The 16664-nt window shown below is 48.9% G+C and overlaps 1 protein-coding gene across 1 annotated transcript in view; it reads left to right on the forward strand.

Annotated features, from left to right (window-relative positions):
- The first annotated feature begins 6013 nt into the window (after window positions 1-6013).
- The window catches only part of TAGLN2 (transgelin 2), a 28990-nt gene continuing 18339 nt past the window's right edge, over window positions 6014-16664 (forward strand). Inside the window, exon 1 of the mRNA XM_054993767.1 lies at window positions 6014-6088. The gene's annotated coding sequence lies outside the window, so the exon portion shown is untranslated. The remainder of the gene's footprint in view (window positions 6089-16664) is intronic.

A 16664-nucleotide genomic window follows, 5' to 3' on the forward strand; every position in this document is an offset into this window, starting at 1 on the left:
GTGTCTTCCGACAGAGAGTTCCACCAGGTCAGGGCTGGGACTGAAAATGCCCTGGCCCTGGTCAAGGCCAGTTGAGCCTCCCTGGGGCCAGGGACCACCAGTAGGTGTTTACCCGCAGATCTCAGCACCCTCCGGGGTATATATGGAGAGAGGCGGTCCCTCAGGTATGCTGGCACCAGTCTGTTTAAGACTTTATAGGTTAAAGCAGACCGGGCAACTGTCGCGACCTGGGCCTCCATTGATACAGAGGAGTCCAGTGTCATGCCAAGGCGCCTGATCGATGGGACAGGCACAAGGGGTGCCCCATCAAACGCTGGATCCCCCTCTCTGACGCCCCATGACCTAAGTACAGGACTTCCGTCTTTGTGAGATTCAGCTTCAGTCTACTCTGCTTCACCCATCCAGGCACGGCCTTCAAAGCTTTAATTAGGGCTTCAGGGGGAGAATCAGGCCGGCCGGCCATCATCGGTTACAATTGGGTGTCATCCGCATACTGGTGACAACCCAGTCTGAAACTCCAAACCAGCTGGGCGAGGGGGCACAGATTGAACAACAAAGGGGAGAGTATCGCCCCCTGAGGGGCGCCGCACACCATTGGTTGGCGTGCTGATAACCTCTACCCAAGTGCCACCCTCCGTCCCTGACCGTGGAGAAAAGAGACAAGCCACTGTAAGGCGATCCTCCCCACGTCGGCAAGGCAGTGGGTCAACAGTTTGTGGTTGACTGTGTCAAATGCTGCTGAGAGGTCCAACAACACCAGCAGTGCCGACTTGCCCCGGGTCCAGACACCTACGGAGAACGTCTGTGAGGGCGACCAGTCCCATGACCCAGAAGGAAGCCAGGCTGGAATGGGTTAATATCCTGAATACCTCTTTGCCATTTGCCATCATTAGCGGAGGCAGATTTGATTGTGCAAAATTGATTATACACACAACTGCTATTCTGAGCAAAGAGTTCTGCCCCCCCCCCCCGGGGTCTTGTGCTCCAGCCTTGGCCAGACAAGCTCTTTGTAACGAAGCACAGAGATGTGATCTCATTTGGGGGTGGGAGCTGCATTTAGTAGCATCGCAGATTTGGATGTTGACCTCTCTGGTCTCCGAAGGAGCAACTCCTGGAAAAGAAGACCTCCAAGGCATTTTTTAACTTGTTCAGCACTTTGGGCTTTATGAGCCGTGCAGGAGTTGGATGTCAAGCTAAACTTCCGTTTCTGCTCGCTGGATGAATCGAGGGCACAAAACCAGCCAGGGCTGCCAGTTCTGGGTTGGGAAATTCCTGGAGTTTGGGGAGTGGAGCCTAGAAAGGGCATAATTGGGGGAAGGGAGGGACCTTGGTGGGGTGTAATGCCGTATAGTATCCCCTTTAAAAATGCCATTTTCTCCAGGCAAGCTGATCTCTTATCGTCTGGATACCAGGAGATTTCCAGGCCAGACCTGGAGGCTGGCAACCTTACATCCTCCCCGTGGGCCTTGCCTGGCATTTCGATCAGGCCCAGCCAGGGTTAAAAGAGGAGGAGGCGACCCTTTGCTGACATTCTTCTCTCGTTTCCTCTCTTCCCAAATTTGGTCTTTCTCTAGCCAGTCACATGGTCCCAAGGGGGCCGAAGGTTGGGGAAGAGTCGCCTGCGGGACGATGCAGAGGGAAGGGCTGGGATAGTGCAGAGCAGACTGCAGGAGAGAGAATACGACAGGGGAAGCTGGCCACAAAGGAGATGCTCAAAAGAGGTCCATGTAGGAAGACCGATTCCTTACTCCAGCGCGGTTACTCACTTCCTGAAATCTTAACAGCTAATCATGTACAGGGTCATGATTAAAAACATTATTAGATCTGTATTCATTTGCATAGGAGAAAATTCTGGGAATAAAAAGCTCTTTGCTTTTTAGACAGCGTCCGTGTATGGCAAATCAGGCACTATCGTACAAGAGGCATTCCCCCCTGGATGAGAGTGATGGGAATGCCTCTTCTCTAAGATAATGGGCACAGATATCACAGCAGGCAGTGCCTAACCGAGGCATTCCCTCCTGTGAGAGAACAGTGGGGGAGTGCTTCCCAGGTAGGGCCTGCATGTATCACAGGTGGCAATACTTATATAATGATTACGCTGCTTACTGAAATGTCTTTGAAATTAACTGTACTGTGGTATGCACCTTGAGTCATAGTGAGAAAGGCGGACTAAAAATAACATGAATGAATGAATAAAAGAAGAGGCATTCCAGAGGGAAGCTTGGGAATGCCTCTTCTAAAATAACTGCTTCCATCTTTGGCTAGGTTGAAAACAATTTTTAAAATAGGTTTGATTAAGGAGAAAGGAGAACCTTTCTAAACTAAGCCTGAGTGCAGCAGCTAAAAGATACACTGGGAAGGTACACCAGGAGTACTTATTTACACAACAAAGGATCATTGGTTCCATGAGCTTAGAATGGAGTAACTGTTAAGGATTGTGCTGTAAAATGTGGAATTTGTTGCCAGAGGGTATGATGGCTACAGGCATAGACAGCTTTAAAAAGGGGATTACACAGATTCTTGGAGGGTCTATCAGTCTTCTTTATGTTCAGCTGTAACATCAAAAAGACTGATAGACCTATCCTCCCAAAAGTAATGACTTACACAATGAGGAATTTTAAAGTTGACAATGAGGAAATTGAAATTGTTCAAGATTGTCTGTTCCTTGGCTCAATCATCACCCAAAAGGGAGACTGCAATGAGGAAATCAGAAGAAGATTGAGACTTGGAAGAGCAGCTGTGAGGGAGCTAGAGAAGATCCTTAAAGATAAAGATGTCTCTCTGGGAACCAAGATCAAGATAATCCAAACTATGGTATTCCCCCTACTATGTATGGATGTGAAAGTTGGGAAATGAAAAAAGCTGATGAGAAGAAAATTGATTCATTTGAAATGTGGTGCTAGAGGAGAGTTTTGCGGGTACCGTGGACGGCCCAAAAGACAAATAAGTGGGTTTTAGATCAAATCAAGCTCGACTTCTCCCCAGAAGCTAAAATGACAAAACTGAGGCTATCGTATTTCAGTCACAACATGAGAAGATTCTCTGGAAAAGTCAATAATGCTAGGAAAAGTGGAAGGCAGTAGGAAAACAGGAAGACCTAAAATGAGATGGCTTAACTTAATCAAAGAAGCCACGTCTTCCAGTTTGCAGGATCTGAGCAAGTCAGTTAATGATAAGACATTTTGGAGGTCTTTCATTCATAGAGTAGCCATAGGTCAGAGGTGACTTGACAGCACGTAACACACACAAGTCTATTAGTAGCTGCTAGCCATGGTGATTAAACTGAACTAAGGGAGACACAGTGAAAGTGGAGAAATATTGAATAAATGCAGCTGTGGGTAGAAATTAACCTTGCATTAATTTAGACCTTGAATTTCTTGAGAGGAAGTATGGAATTGAATGTGTTTTCTGGTGGAGTCATTATAAGGGTTTTTCAACACATGGGTTATAATACGTGTTTTGGGTACGAGGAAGATTGTACATTGAAACAACTTCCTAGTGGATATCATTTTGTTTCATTCCATTTCCAGGCCCCTCTATGTATGATCTTATTGTAGAGGTTCATTGACGCTATTGTGCCTATATTTTTGACATATGTTTTTATGCTGATATACTGTATGAATAGTAAGATATTTTTATTTTATTTTTATTTTATTCTATTTATATTCCACCCTCCCCACACCAGCAGGCTCAGGGCGGATCACAATTTACATACAATTTAAAATTACATTCAACAATTCATACAATTTAAGGCTATAAAACATTTAAAATTTCAAAGTTAAAATACATATACACAGCGGCACAAGAAAATACAATATACATATACACAGCAGCACCACCCTTTAGCTGTCCCCGGAGCATCGTACAGGGAATATTCAATAGATGGAGGGTGTCACTAGCAGGGAGGGCATGTCCTATACTGAACTGGGCAGGGGGCTCTGTCTAGCATCCGCCATACGCCTGGCAGAACAGGCCCGATGGAAAGATAACAGATCCTGCTGGTCCCTGGTCTCATGAGACAGAGCGTTCCACCAGGCAGGGGCCAAGACCAAGAAAGCCCTGGCCCTGGTCAACGCCAGGGGGGCTCCCCTGGGGCCAGGGACCTTTAACAGATGTTCATCACTAGAGCGAAGGGTGTGATGTGATTTTTTTTTCTGTTTGTGCAATTTTTATTACATTCTTAATTTTTAAATTTTGGGATGTCGGATTTATTCAATATTTCTCAATATTATTCGTAATTATTCAGTATTTCTCCACTCTCACTGTCTCCCTTTGTACTTGGGTACCTTTGCTTGGCATTCTCCTCACACATTTTTTTTTCTCTTGACTAAACTGAGCCTCCACATTCAGAGGCAGTCAACCTCTGAATACCAGTGCCAGGCAGCAAAATCGGTGGAAAGCCTCAGCCTCTATGCCCCGTTTTTGCCCTCCAGAAGGCCACTGAGTGAGACAGGATGTTGGATAGATGCAGGGCTTTTTTTCAGCTTGAAGGCGGTGGAATGGAGTTCTGGAACCTCTTGAAAATGGTCACATGGCTGATGGCCCCGCCCCCTGATCTCCCCTCTGTCTGGAGATCAGGGGGTGGGGCCACCAGCCACGTGACCATTTTCTACGAGGGCAACCTGCTCAGTTCCACCATCTTTTCCCAGCCCTGGATAGACGGGCGGCTGGTCTGATTGGGCAGGGCTTTTCTGCTACAGAGTCCGGAGGTAGCCTTGGGCATGCCTCTCTCTCTCTAGTTGCAAGGGAGCATTAGGACACTAACTTAACCTTGCAGGGCTCTTTTGCAAAGATGTCTATGAAATGCCTCAGACTCTTAAAAGTTCCCATCTCATGGGATATTGGGTCGCGTTAATGCAATCTGGGCTGCCACCTAGAGTCTATGTTTACTGAATTTTATACTTTCTTTTAATGTGATTTTATTGCGATTACATGATATATAATGTTATCCGCTCTGAGCCCACCTGCTGGGAGAGCGGACTATAAATTTAATAATAAGTGGGTTGAGGGGAGGGGATGTCAGATTGTGCAAAAATAATCTGGGTGACCTTGTACCCATCCGGAGCCAGCGACGGGCACCACACACAAATCCCCACCCTCGCATTTTAGCACCCAGTGTCTCTTACATCCCTTTCTCTCAGGAAGACCTTTTGACCGCCCTGTAAGGTAGGCCATTAGGATCCGAGGAACTTAAGTTTCAAGCGAACAGTGCGTTAGCACACGTGTACCAGGCTTCCAGCCTTTGTTCTTTTACTCATGAGTAAGACCTGTCGGCCTAAGACTTACGCCCGAGTAAAACAAACCCATGTGCGAGCCCTTATTTTGCAGCCATAGCCGTCCCCTCCCCCTCTCACATTTGATCCCCGGGGACTTACTCCCGAGTAAACGGTGGCAGGCCCTGACCTGGATAGCCCAGGTGAGCCTGATCTCGTCAGATCTCAGAAGCTAAGCAGGGTCTGCCTTGCTTAGTAATTGGCTTGGAGAACTCCCATCGAAGACCAGGGTTGTAGAGGCAGGCAATAGCAAACTATCTTCGATAGTCCCTTGCCATGAAAACCCCACCAGGGGTCACCACCATAAGTCAACTGTGACTTAAGGGCACTCTCCACCACGCAAATGGGCAGATTGGCTCGCACCGTTTACTCGGAAGTTAAGCCCCACCGGACTCCCAATGCCCTAGCTACGGTTGCCAACCTCCAGGTGGTGGCTGGAGATCCCCCAGCATTGCAGCTGACTTCTAGGCCACGGGGATCAGCTCTGGAGAAAATGGCAAGTTTGGAAAGTGGGTTCTAGGGCATTGTACCCCGCTGAGACCCCCTCCCCAATCTTTCCCTCCATCCCCCAAATCTGCAGGAATTTCCCGCCCTGGGAGCTGTAAACTCGGGGCTTGCCTCCGAGTAGTCCCTCCGGCGCAGGAGCGAGGCCCCAAATCGGCCCCCTGCGCCTTTAAGGCCTCTCCCAGGGATTTCCCCCCCACCCGGCGGCGCCCTCTCCCCGCCCTCATTAGCGCTGACATCAGCCTTGAAAAGTCCGCACTCGGGCGTGGAGCGCAGCGCAAGGCGTAGCTTGATCGGCTCGGCGCTTAGAGGTAAGAGCGGAGAGGCGCCGGGGCTGAAGGTCGCCTGCCAGCCTCCCGTGGGGCAGCCTTAGGCGTCGCCCCGTGCCCGCTGCGCTTTGGGGGCTCCCGACGCCTTCTGCACGTGTTCAAAAACCGCGGAGCATTTTCGGCGCAAGGCTGGGGTGGGGTTCTAGGGCGTGCGAGGCGCGGCGCGTTGCATGGCATTCGTGCGCCTCTTTTCCGGGGTGGGAGGCACGGCTTCGGGTTCTGGAACGAAAGAAACGAAACTTCCATTTTAAGAGCGAGATTCGGATCCCGGAGCGCCTTCAAGAGGCTGCAGGACCCCATACTCGGCTTTCTATGGCCACTCACCTGAATTAAATTTTAAAGCTCAATTTCTGAATTAGGGTTTTCTACGTTCTGCTTTAAGACTAGCTTTTCTAGTCGTAAAGGGTTTTTCTCTCTTTTAGGCAAGGGCTTTTGTGGGGGGGGGGGGGGTGCTTCAGTCCCATGTGGGACTCGAGAGCGCCCTGGATTGAGCAATAATGCCTTCTCACGTCCTCTGCCTAATCTCTCTCTCTAGTGGTCTCTTGGGTGGTCATGGGGGGTGCATAGAGAAGCTGAGCCGGGTCAGAGCGAGGCCCTTCTCAACCGACATCCTGTTTCCCACAATAGCTATCTGATGACCTCAGAAAGCCCGTACACCACCCCTGCCGTTGCTCCTCCTGGAAACTAGTATTGTCAGGTATACTGTCTCTGGACATGGGGGCTCTCTTTAGCCATGATATTTGGTAATAGCCACCTTTAGGCTTCTTCTCCATGACTAGCAGGAGTAGAAAAGAGCAAGAGTCCAGTGGCACCTATTAGACTAACAAAATTTGTGGTAGGGTATGAGCTTTTGTGAGTCACAGCTCGCTTCTTCAGACTCTTTACTCTTATACTGGACTCTTGCTCTTTTCTGCTGCTACAGACAGACTAACAAGGCTGTCCATCTTCATGAATAGCAGGGTATGAGTCCTGTGGTGCCTTAAGAGACGTTCAGGGTTTTCAGGGTCAAAGCTTTTAAGAGTGAGAGCGCCTTTCTTCAGATACCGAAGGTGTCTTTGATTCTTGAAAGCTTGTACCCTGAAAAATCTTGTTGGTCTCTGCCACTGGGCTCATATCCTGCTATTCTCCTGCAGACTGATCCAGCTACCTGCCTGATAATCTCGATCTTCTTGTAAAGCTGAATTAGTAGCAACTAGGTCTTGTGGCAGTGAGTTCCAAAAACTATATAGTGGGTGGAAGTTCCTGGCCTGAGTATGACCTGGTGTTAATGGTGGTGTCTCATTTTCCTGGAGTAAGCTGCCTCTTCTTCAGGGGTGGGGGCTACCTCTTTTGCTGAGGTCAGTTTGGTGAGGCAAGAACTGGGGCGGGAGGGGGCTGGCTGGCCTGTGTGTGTTAACTGTCTCCTGACGAATGTCTGAATGAGTAATTGTCTGCCTGTTTGGGGAGGGGGGGGTGAGGCATTTCCGAGCAGACCCTCTCCTGGAAATGGGTCTCCTGCTGACTGAAAGCCGAGGCGTGTCCTCAGCTGATCTCTGGCGGGCTTGGAATGCGGCTGTGACGAAACCTGGGGAGGGGGGAACATTTTTCCCCCCCGGCTCTGCTTCCTATGACGGCAGAAGATTGAACTGTCTAGATCAACCAGTTTCTGACTGGTCCATCGTCTGAAGCAACAGCTCTCAGAAACCAGGGCAATTCTGAGAATTGCTTTAGGGGCAAGTAACATGAATATTCATTGTTGTGGCGAAGAGCTTGTGGAACTCCTGACCACAGGATTTGATTGGGGCTGCTGATTTTGGTGTGGTGGCTAAGAGCATGTACTGTGGTTCAGGAGTCCACCAATACGGACCTCTTCTTGGCTGAGAAGCTGCTCAATCCCCTGTCTGCTGTATGTGTGCCTACCTGACAAGGCTGTGGTCGAGACTGTGATGTTCAAAAGGTGTTCTTTATAAAGAAGAAATTATGAATTTGATTGCCCTTCCCAAAAGCCATGGATGTTGGCAGTGACAAGCCAAGTGGAGCTTCCTTGATTAGAGGCAGTGTATCTGGTGCAGAGGAGGCAAAGGGAATTTGCTGTGGCTGCCTGCTGTGTGTGTGTAGGGGGGGAGGTTCAAACCGGGCAATGGCTAAATTCTTTAACTTTGTGTAATACCTTGTCTCTGTCTGAATCTGTTGCTGAGTCATGCAGAATGACTAGTGCTCTTTCAGCTTTCAATTGCAACAGCCTAGATTGGAAGGTGTAAATTATCTGGAGCTCTCAGTTGGAGCATTGCCTCCTTGGTGATATGCAAGAGTTAATCTCTGTGTGGTAGAAAATGATTTGGGTCCATTTCTCTTTAGCCTCAGCCCCACCCATTTGCAATATGGGGCCTACTTTGGTGGAGAGTGCCTTCAAGTCATAGCCGCTTATGGTGACACCCCCCCCCCCCCCGTGGGGTTTTCATGGCAAGAGAGTAAAAGAGGTGGTTTGCCATTGCCTGTCTCTGCAACCTTGGTCTTCGCTGAAGGTCTCCCATCCAGTTACTGACCAAGGCCGACCCTGCTTAGCTTCTGAGATCAGGCTCACATGGGCTGTCCAGGGCCGATTCCAGGCGGCCCTCCCCATTGCGAAAGGTCGCGTGTCGTTTTGCAATGGGGAGGGCCGTCTGGAATCAGCCCTGGTCAGGGCATGGCGCCTACCTTACAGGGGTGTTAAAAGGGAGACATACATGGGAGTATTTCTAAAATGAAAAGCAACAGACATTGCGATTATATATGGCTGGCTTTGATTTTGCTCTCTGTGTCTAAATATGCAGGACTTCTTTTGGGCTCTCAAAGAAGGCTGCCTCCCCCCCCCCCCACACACACACACACTGAAATAGGTATTGAGTGACTGATTAAGAACATGACATTAGAGCCCTGTCAAATCGGACCACTAGTCCATCTAGTCCAGCATCATGGAGGGCCAACAACAGGGCATCGAGGCCGAGGCCTTCCCCTGATGTTGGAGTTCAGAGGTTGATTGCCTCTGAACATGGAGGTTCCCTTTACTCCCTATGGCTAGTCGCCCCTGATAGACCTATCCTCCAGGAATCGCTCTGCCCCTTTCTCTCCCCTTCTTGCTTGGTGTCTGGAAGGAAGGATCGGATGAGTTCACGCTTAAGGGTACCTTCTTGCTAGAATAAGTTGTGAACAATCCAGGTGCCACTGACCTAGTGAATTTTGCCCGTGACAGACTCAATGCGGCTATTCTTGGGAAGTCGTTCCAAAAGTATGGAGAGACTCCGCTTTCTTTTGGATGGGTTCTACGGGAACCTGACAGGGCCCAAGAAGCTTTTAAAGGAAGGCGGTCCATTGCGTGTTTCCCCCTTATGCTCCATCTTTTATCCCATAAGCCCCACTGCCATTCCCCAAGAAGCTCAAGGGGGGATCTCCTTGTCGTGAGATGCTCAGCTTATGTTCAAAGCCAGTTTCGGTTCATGGCTGAACCGGTGCATGGGGGTTGGGGGGGGGGATCATTCAGGAGCCCAGCCCTCATCTAAAAGTGACTGCAGAATTATCACTTGGTTATGCCTAATTGTGTGGGCCGGAGGTTTTTCTCACCACATGCAAGCGTAGAGGTGGGCCGTGCCGTGGATAAGTGTGCGGCCAGATAATCTGGCTTAAAGCACGGCAAGTGAGTGCAAAGCCCCAGTGGGTGGGGATTTTCTCCTCCACCCTCTCCACAAATAGTCTCCTACCGAGCCACCTGCTAGTCATCAGTTGCTGCTGTAGCAGAGTAAACATCTTCCTGACTAATTGGGGGTTATGCTACTAGATCATTGCGGCCTGATGGTAGAAACGCTTCCTACAGAATTGAGTGGCTCAGCTCTTTCTGGCCTGTATCATTTCAGGCTGGCGGGTTCCATGCAACATATTAAAGTCATCTTGAAAGATAATAACGTTGGACCTTTCTCTTACGGCGCTTCCTGCATGCAGGTTGTTGTGGTTTTTTTTTTGCATGCCTGTTTTCCTGCAATTGCAGTGTTCCAAAAGGAGTTTTGTAACTGGATCTAACAAAGGCGTACGTTTTATTTCACTCCATTGCCTTCCACCCCAGTGGAGACTCAAATCAGCTTAACATTCGACAATACATCAACTTAACATTGTTCTCCTCTTGTTTTATCCTAATAATGCCTCTGTGAAGTAGGTTTGGCTGAAACTGTATGACTGGCCGAAGATTTCCTAACAAGCTTTCGTAGTCGAGTGGGGATTCGAACCTGGGTTTCGCAGATCCTAATCTGACACTCGGATCACGAGAGGGTTTTTAGACAGGTCTCCCATTTGAACCGGAGCAGCTATTCTTTCATACTGCCCTCCCCAATCTCTGCTTTGAGAGACACTAGAAAAACCTCAGGCGCAGAAATGTATCTTGCGTGCTCTTACTCTGTCCTCCTCTGAGCTTGGAGCAGCACACACGGTTCTCCCCACAACAACCCTGTGAGGTAGATTAGGCTGTGAGTGATGGCCCAGAATCACCCAGCAAGCTTCATGAGTGACTGAACAGGTTTCATTTCAGGCCAAAAACTGGCTCCCGGACCACTATGCCATGCTATATCCATGGGCAAAGTGTGGAGAAGGGTTTGCTCAGGAACCAGGGGGCGTTGCTAGTCTTGAGTTCAAAAGCTGCAATCTCAGAGTTGGATCTCCTCTGCACATGGTGTACAACTCTTTGTATGCCAGCAGTTTTGTCTCTGCCCCCACATTCTGTACTTAAGGTTTAATTTTTACTAAAGCAAAATATTTCAGTCCGGAGGCCTTGGCCAGAGCCCAGTGCCGCACTGAACGGTCAGGTTCTGTTGGTTTGAGCTTCTAGCCTGGCTTCAAGTTAGCTTGCACCACACCAGAACACTTTGAAATGTAATCTGGTGTTTTGAAGCAAAGTCCTTCCTGTTTTCGTCGTGGTTTCCTTATCTACATCAAGGTGGGGTTTGGGCCTGAAGTGTTTACATGGCAACAGCAAACGCAACAATAGCCGGAGGCTGAAGAAACTGGGAGTCTTTGCAAATAGGTGGTGGCTAGTGGAACGGTCCTTCTTGGAGAAGAGTGCTCTGAGCATGTGCAGAATTCCGTTCTCAAAAGCAAAATGCTTATAGGGATGTAGTACGTTAGTTACCCTCTGCCTAGCTCATGGCACTGGAGAATTGTGTCCTCCACTTCTCAGTCAGCCTGCTGAGTAGTTGCTACTCCAGAGGAGGCCCATGGGAGATCCAGCACAGCTCTTTTGCCCCATACAGTTGGTGGGCAGGCGTGGGCAATGATGCCATCGTTTTGTCCCTAAGCCAGCTGGAACAACTCTCTTGGTTTTCTTTTCCTGGCTTTGAATTCTGGCAACGGGTCAAAAGGATTCAAAACCATTACCAGGGCCGTTGGGTGGCAACCATAGCTGGATTCTTGCCCAGCGAGCTGCCTTTTTGAGCGGCTATTGGCTTGATGGATCCTCTGTGTTCAAGAGCAGTATAGTCTCGAGCACTCAACGTGGAGGTGAAGCCGGGAAGTCCACCGCCTTTGTGCCCAGCTGGTGAACCTCCCTGGAGGCCGTTCGCTGTCACCGAGAACAAAGTTTTGGACGTGATGGACTTTTGGCCAGATTAGACCAGGGAGTTCTCCACTGATTACCCCAAAGAATAGTTTGTGTTGCTAAAACAATAGCCTGTATAAGTCAAGAAACTTCTTTTTTCCTGCTTCTGGCTTTGGCACTCGCTCACCTCTTCCTCTCCCCCCCTTGCAAATACTATGCCTTTTGGCAAACCGTCCTTGCGGTTACAAAACTGTGTGTGAGGGAAGAAGAATGACGACTTCATACTTTAAAAAACTCTTGTTCTTTATCCGTTGCACTTAAAAGGAAAAAGGAGCAGCTCCTTGGAAATGGTGCCAAGATCGTCTTCTGTCTTGTTGACTGCTGGGACATGCAGGCTGGCCCCTGCCTCGCCCACCTCCCTGAGATCTGTCAAGCCCGTAAAAATAATAGCCCAATAAACTCTGGCATGCCTGGTTGCACTGTTCCATGTGCCAGAATGCGGGCTCCGTGCCACCTCTCTCTAGAGCCTGTGGGCAACTTGAGAGCTGCCACCGGAGAGCTGCCTGTTATGCTGCAAGCTTTAAAGAAAGTAAATGTGTTTTTCCCCATCTTGAGTCTTTGTAATATCTTGAAGGGGGAAAAGCAGCGACCCTGGCTCCCCATGGAGTTCCGGATCAGATTCAAGGTTTTGGTTTTGACCTATAAAGCTCTTAGCAGACAGGGACCTGCAGGACTGCCTCTCGCCGTATGTACCCCGGAGAGCGCTTAGATCAGCTGACAAAAGAGCTACTGGTGATCCCTGCCCCAGGAAGGCTAGAATGGCCTCGACCAGAGCCAGGGCCTTTTTGGTCCTGGCTCCAACCTGGTGGAACTCTCTATCGGTAGACACACGGGCCCACCATGATCTTTTATACTTTTGGCAGGCCTGCAAGACTTGAGTTGTTCTGCCAGGCATATGGTTGAGGCTGGTCCTATATCCATCTGGGAGCCTTCCTACCAGGCTCTTATTCGGGGGGCGGGGGGGGTACAGTATCTTGGCCATAGGAGTTGTAGTGGGGGCAGAAATGATGGCTCCCCCTCCATTGCTGGCAGGGGTGGGCAGCACTAATTGCAGTCTTGGAACTGTGTTATTATGATAACTGACGTTATTTTATTGTGATTTTAATATGTATTGAAATTGTTGTAACCCGCCCTGAGCCCGCTTGCAGGGAGGGCGGGCTAGAAGTTTAATGAATGAATGAAATTAGAGGTTCGTGTCTTTCCCTGGCAATCTGTGTTCCAATCATCCTCTTTCCTTGGAAAACTCTCTGGGTGGCTTTAGGCCAGTCCCATTCTGCCTAGCCTATTTCTCAGGGTGACTGGGATAAATGTGTGTGGGGGGAGCTATATAGCGCTGAACCTGCTCGAGAAGGCAGATTGAAAGTCTGGGTGGTACAAACAGTAACACAAACCAGCCTCCTTGCAAAGCTGCAGGGGACCTGTAGTGCCTTTCCAGGAAGGAGGAGGGGTGTGTCTATAAACGATTTATAGGCTACCGTTCAGTCTCAAGCTTCCAAGGGTGCCGTATGCGTTTGAGCAAAACCAGCGCATATGGGAAGCGAGCAGTAGGGCAGGGCAAATGGATTCCAAAGTGAGCTTTAAAATCTATGAGCGGTTTTAAATGGCAGCCCAGTTGCTGAAATGGATCTGTGACAACATACATATAACTGGGATTTCTATCAACAGGATATCCTTCGTTTATTTTTAGTGCAAGAGGCTGACAGCATTTTTAAAATTGCTGGGGACGCCACACAGGACTTCTAATGCTTGTCTGGTTTAACCCTTGGGCTTTGTAAAATTCTGACTTGGTGATCAGATCACGTAGGCCTCTTGGAAGCCTGTCTGCCCACATGGTCGGTCCTCCTAGGCCATAGAAGTGGAGCGGGCTAGGAAGGTAATTCTCCCCTCTTTCTGTGTGCTTACGTGCCAGTCAGTCTCTGTGTCTCATAACTGTGGTGCCACCACAAAAAAGTGACACTTGAAAGTTGTGGCCATTAACTGCTCCTTGGTCGATATTTAGGAACGTTAAACAAAGCTCAACTGCGTCTGAAAATAACAAGTGTACACAGATTCATGTCGGAGTCCTGCTTAGCTCGTCTGTGACTCTAGGCTAGCCGTGTCGTGAAGTTCGCTGGGCTGGTTACCCTTTCTCAGCCAAGCCTTTAACCTTGCAGGGTTGTTAGAATAAGATGATGAAAAATGGGATGGAGAGACAGAAAGCTGGGGGATCCTTTTCTACCGTGTGTGGTGGGGAGGGTGATATGGCCTACCTTACAGGGCCGTTGCAAGGATTAGTGCAATAATGAGTTTTGAACACTAACAGAGACACAAAGGCTTGTTAAAGCTGCTCTTGTGTTCAGCTGTTTCAGCCATCAATATTCCAAAGAAACAAACACTTCAAAAAGAAAAATTGCCTTAAGTTTAGAGCCGTATTGCCTAGAAACTGGCCCTTGCTGTGATTAAACTGAAATGTCTCTGTAGTGACTAGTCTTGGCAGGCGCTGTAGACGTCTTATCTTGACCCGTTCCTTTGCTGGTCTAATCTGGATTGGAGGGGGGGGGAGTGATATTTAAAAATGGCTGAGGGGATTGGGATGCGATTCGGGGCTGAAGGAGGAGGCTAGAGATGAAATAATGAAGCAAATACTGCAGTGAGGGATCTAAAATGAAGGCCTGGTTCCTGTCCAAATGAAACCCAAAATGGCTAGGCTGTCAGTAGTTAATGTAATGCAGGAGAGCTGCTAGGACAGCCGTCCATGTGAACAACCTCTTGGCAGAGGAGGTTGTGTGCTGCAACCCCTGCATGCTCAATACAGACCTGTCTGCTTTCCTGATAAGGCACTGCATGGAGTTAACTTTGTACTGACTGCAACTGAGTTCTGTTCCTGATGACAGGAAAATTGAGTTTGGAGGAGGCTGCCTGTTGCATCCCTGTATGTTACAGCACTGAGCTTGGTTGCTTCCGGTTAGGAGGCATGCAGATACATGCATGGGTTTAGGCTTCTGAGCGTAACTTTCTTAGATGTACTGAAAGCAATTCCAGTAGGTCTCGTGTGCCTCTGCGTCAGAAGCTTTGTCAGCCTCCATCCATAAAGTTTACACTCTTCAATGGTTGCTAACAATTCCTGCAGAGAAGAAAGAAGCAGTTCATATGAACCTGTAATATTGAGGGCCCTTAAACAGATACACTTTGCATAAAGGTTTGGGCGGTTGAGAAACTGAAGCTAAAAATGAGCTGTCCATCATGGCATAAACTCAGAACCCTGCTTGGCTATAGTTGCTGGGCAGTCCCAGGTCTTGCAGTGGTGCCGCTGTTGTTGCCAGAGCTACCCGCAAACAATCACTGTGGGTTTTTTGAGCTATAAAGCCAGACACGCATTAACCTGGCTTTTATCAGTGGCCAGGTGAACGTTAACTGGGCTAGCCCCACCTGTGGAAACTTGCCACAATCAGGGACTTCCATTGTGGCGGAAGAAGCGTTAAAATGGCTTGGTTCATGATCCTATGGCCCATCGCTATCCCCTCCACTCCTGCCCGTGGTACTTGTTCAAATCGAGTGTTGCCGGGAATGTAAACTTTGCCTAAGAGAGATGGAGGCATTTGACACTATGGGTCAGGGGTCCTCAATCTTTTTGAGCCTGCAGGCACATTTGGAATTCTGACAGTGTGGTGAGCGCAGCCACAAAATGGCCGCTGAAGGAGATGGAGCCAGCCTCAAAATGGCTGCCCATAGCTTTCCTTCAGTCGCACAGTGAATATCCTTGTACTGTAGAAGCAGCCTCTGCCAAAGCAATGTTTTTAAAAAATCTGCACAGCCAGTCAGAAGCCATGGCTAGCAAAAGCCCCACTGACTTTCTGAAAACACTTGGCGGACACCAGGAAAGGTGCCGGCAGGCCCAATTGTGCTTACAGGTACCATGTTGGCAACCCCTGCCGTAGGCAAAAATTCCCAATACAGACTTGCTCAGAGTAGCCATAACTTGGGTAGTAACTTCTAGTGAGGCTAGCAAAACTCAAGAAAGAGAAGTTGGAGAATATGTTCAGTAGCTTGAGGCGCCTGGATTTCTCTGCTTCTTTGCTCCCTCCCGGAAGGAAATAACTGGGTTTCACACCTTTCTGTTCTCTGCCCCCTTTGTTAAAATACTTGTAGATCTTACCAAGCTATGGTAACAGGCTTGGTCCCCAGAAGAAGGCAGCTTCCATTTGTCAGTTCCTAGGTCTCACAGAGAATTTTACTTTTACTTGACTGCTCTACTTTGGTCGGCACATTGGAGCTGTAGGATTACCAGAAATAGAGGAGCCGCTGCAAAGGTATGAATTGGTGCCATTCTCCCATATAGTGCTCTAAAAATGCCATCCTATGCTGATGACACTCTCTGTAGATTTATTTGTCAAGGGGGAATGCCACCCTCCTTTCAGATAAAAACTTAAAAAGGGCAGGTCTGTGTAAGGGTGCTTGGGGCGAGGGAAGTTAGAATAGCAACAAAAGGTATGTGGGCTTATTGGTGTTGGCTCCCAGGGCAAGGAGGATACCAGCATGGCCTATTCAGTGACACCTCCCACCCACACATGCACACACCTGGTTGAATGGGTCTTCTCCACGAGCCCCCCCCCCCCCCCGCCAAATCCTGAAGAAATGCAGAATACAAACAGAAATCCTTTTCTCATTTCTTCCGGGCACTTATGGGCTGGGGAAACTCTTGGAAATTTGGGGCAGAGCTTGGCAAGGGTGAGGTTTAGGAAGGGGGAGGATGTCAGCAGGGTATAATGCCATAGACTCCACCCTCCAAAGCAGCCAGTTTTTCCAGAGGGGACTGGTCTCTGTCATCTGGAGTCCTAGGCATGCCGTCCTGGTGTCCTGGTGTCCTGGCCTCACTGACAATCCTTTAGATGGCACTGGATTTCTAGCCACTGTGTGTGACAGAATGTTGGACTGGATGGGCCACTGGCCTGATCCAACATGGCTTTGCTTATGTTCTTATGT

Source organism: Eublepharis macularius, chromosome 1, assembly GCF_028583425.1.
Source record: "Eublepharis macularius isolate TG4126 chromosome 1, MPM_Emac_v1.0, whole genome shotgun sequence".
Classification (NCBI taxonomy): Eukaryota; Metazoa; Chordata; class Lepidosauria; order Squamata; family Eublepharidae; genus Eublepharis; species Eublepharis macularius.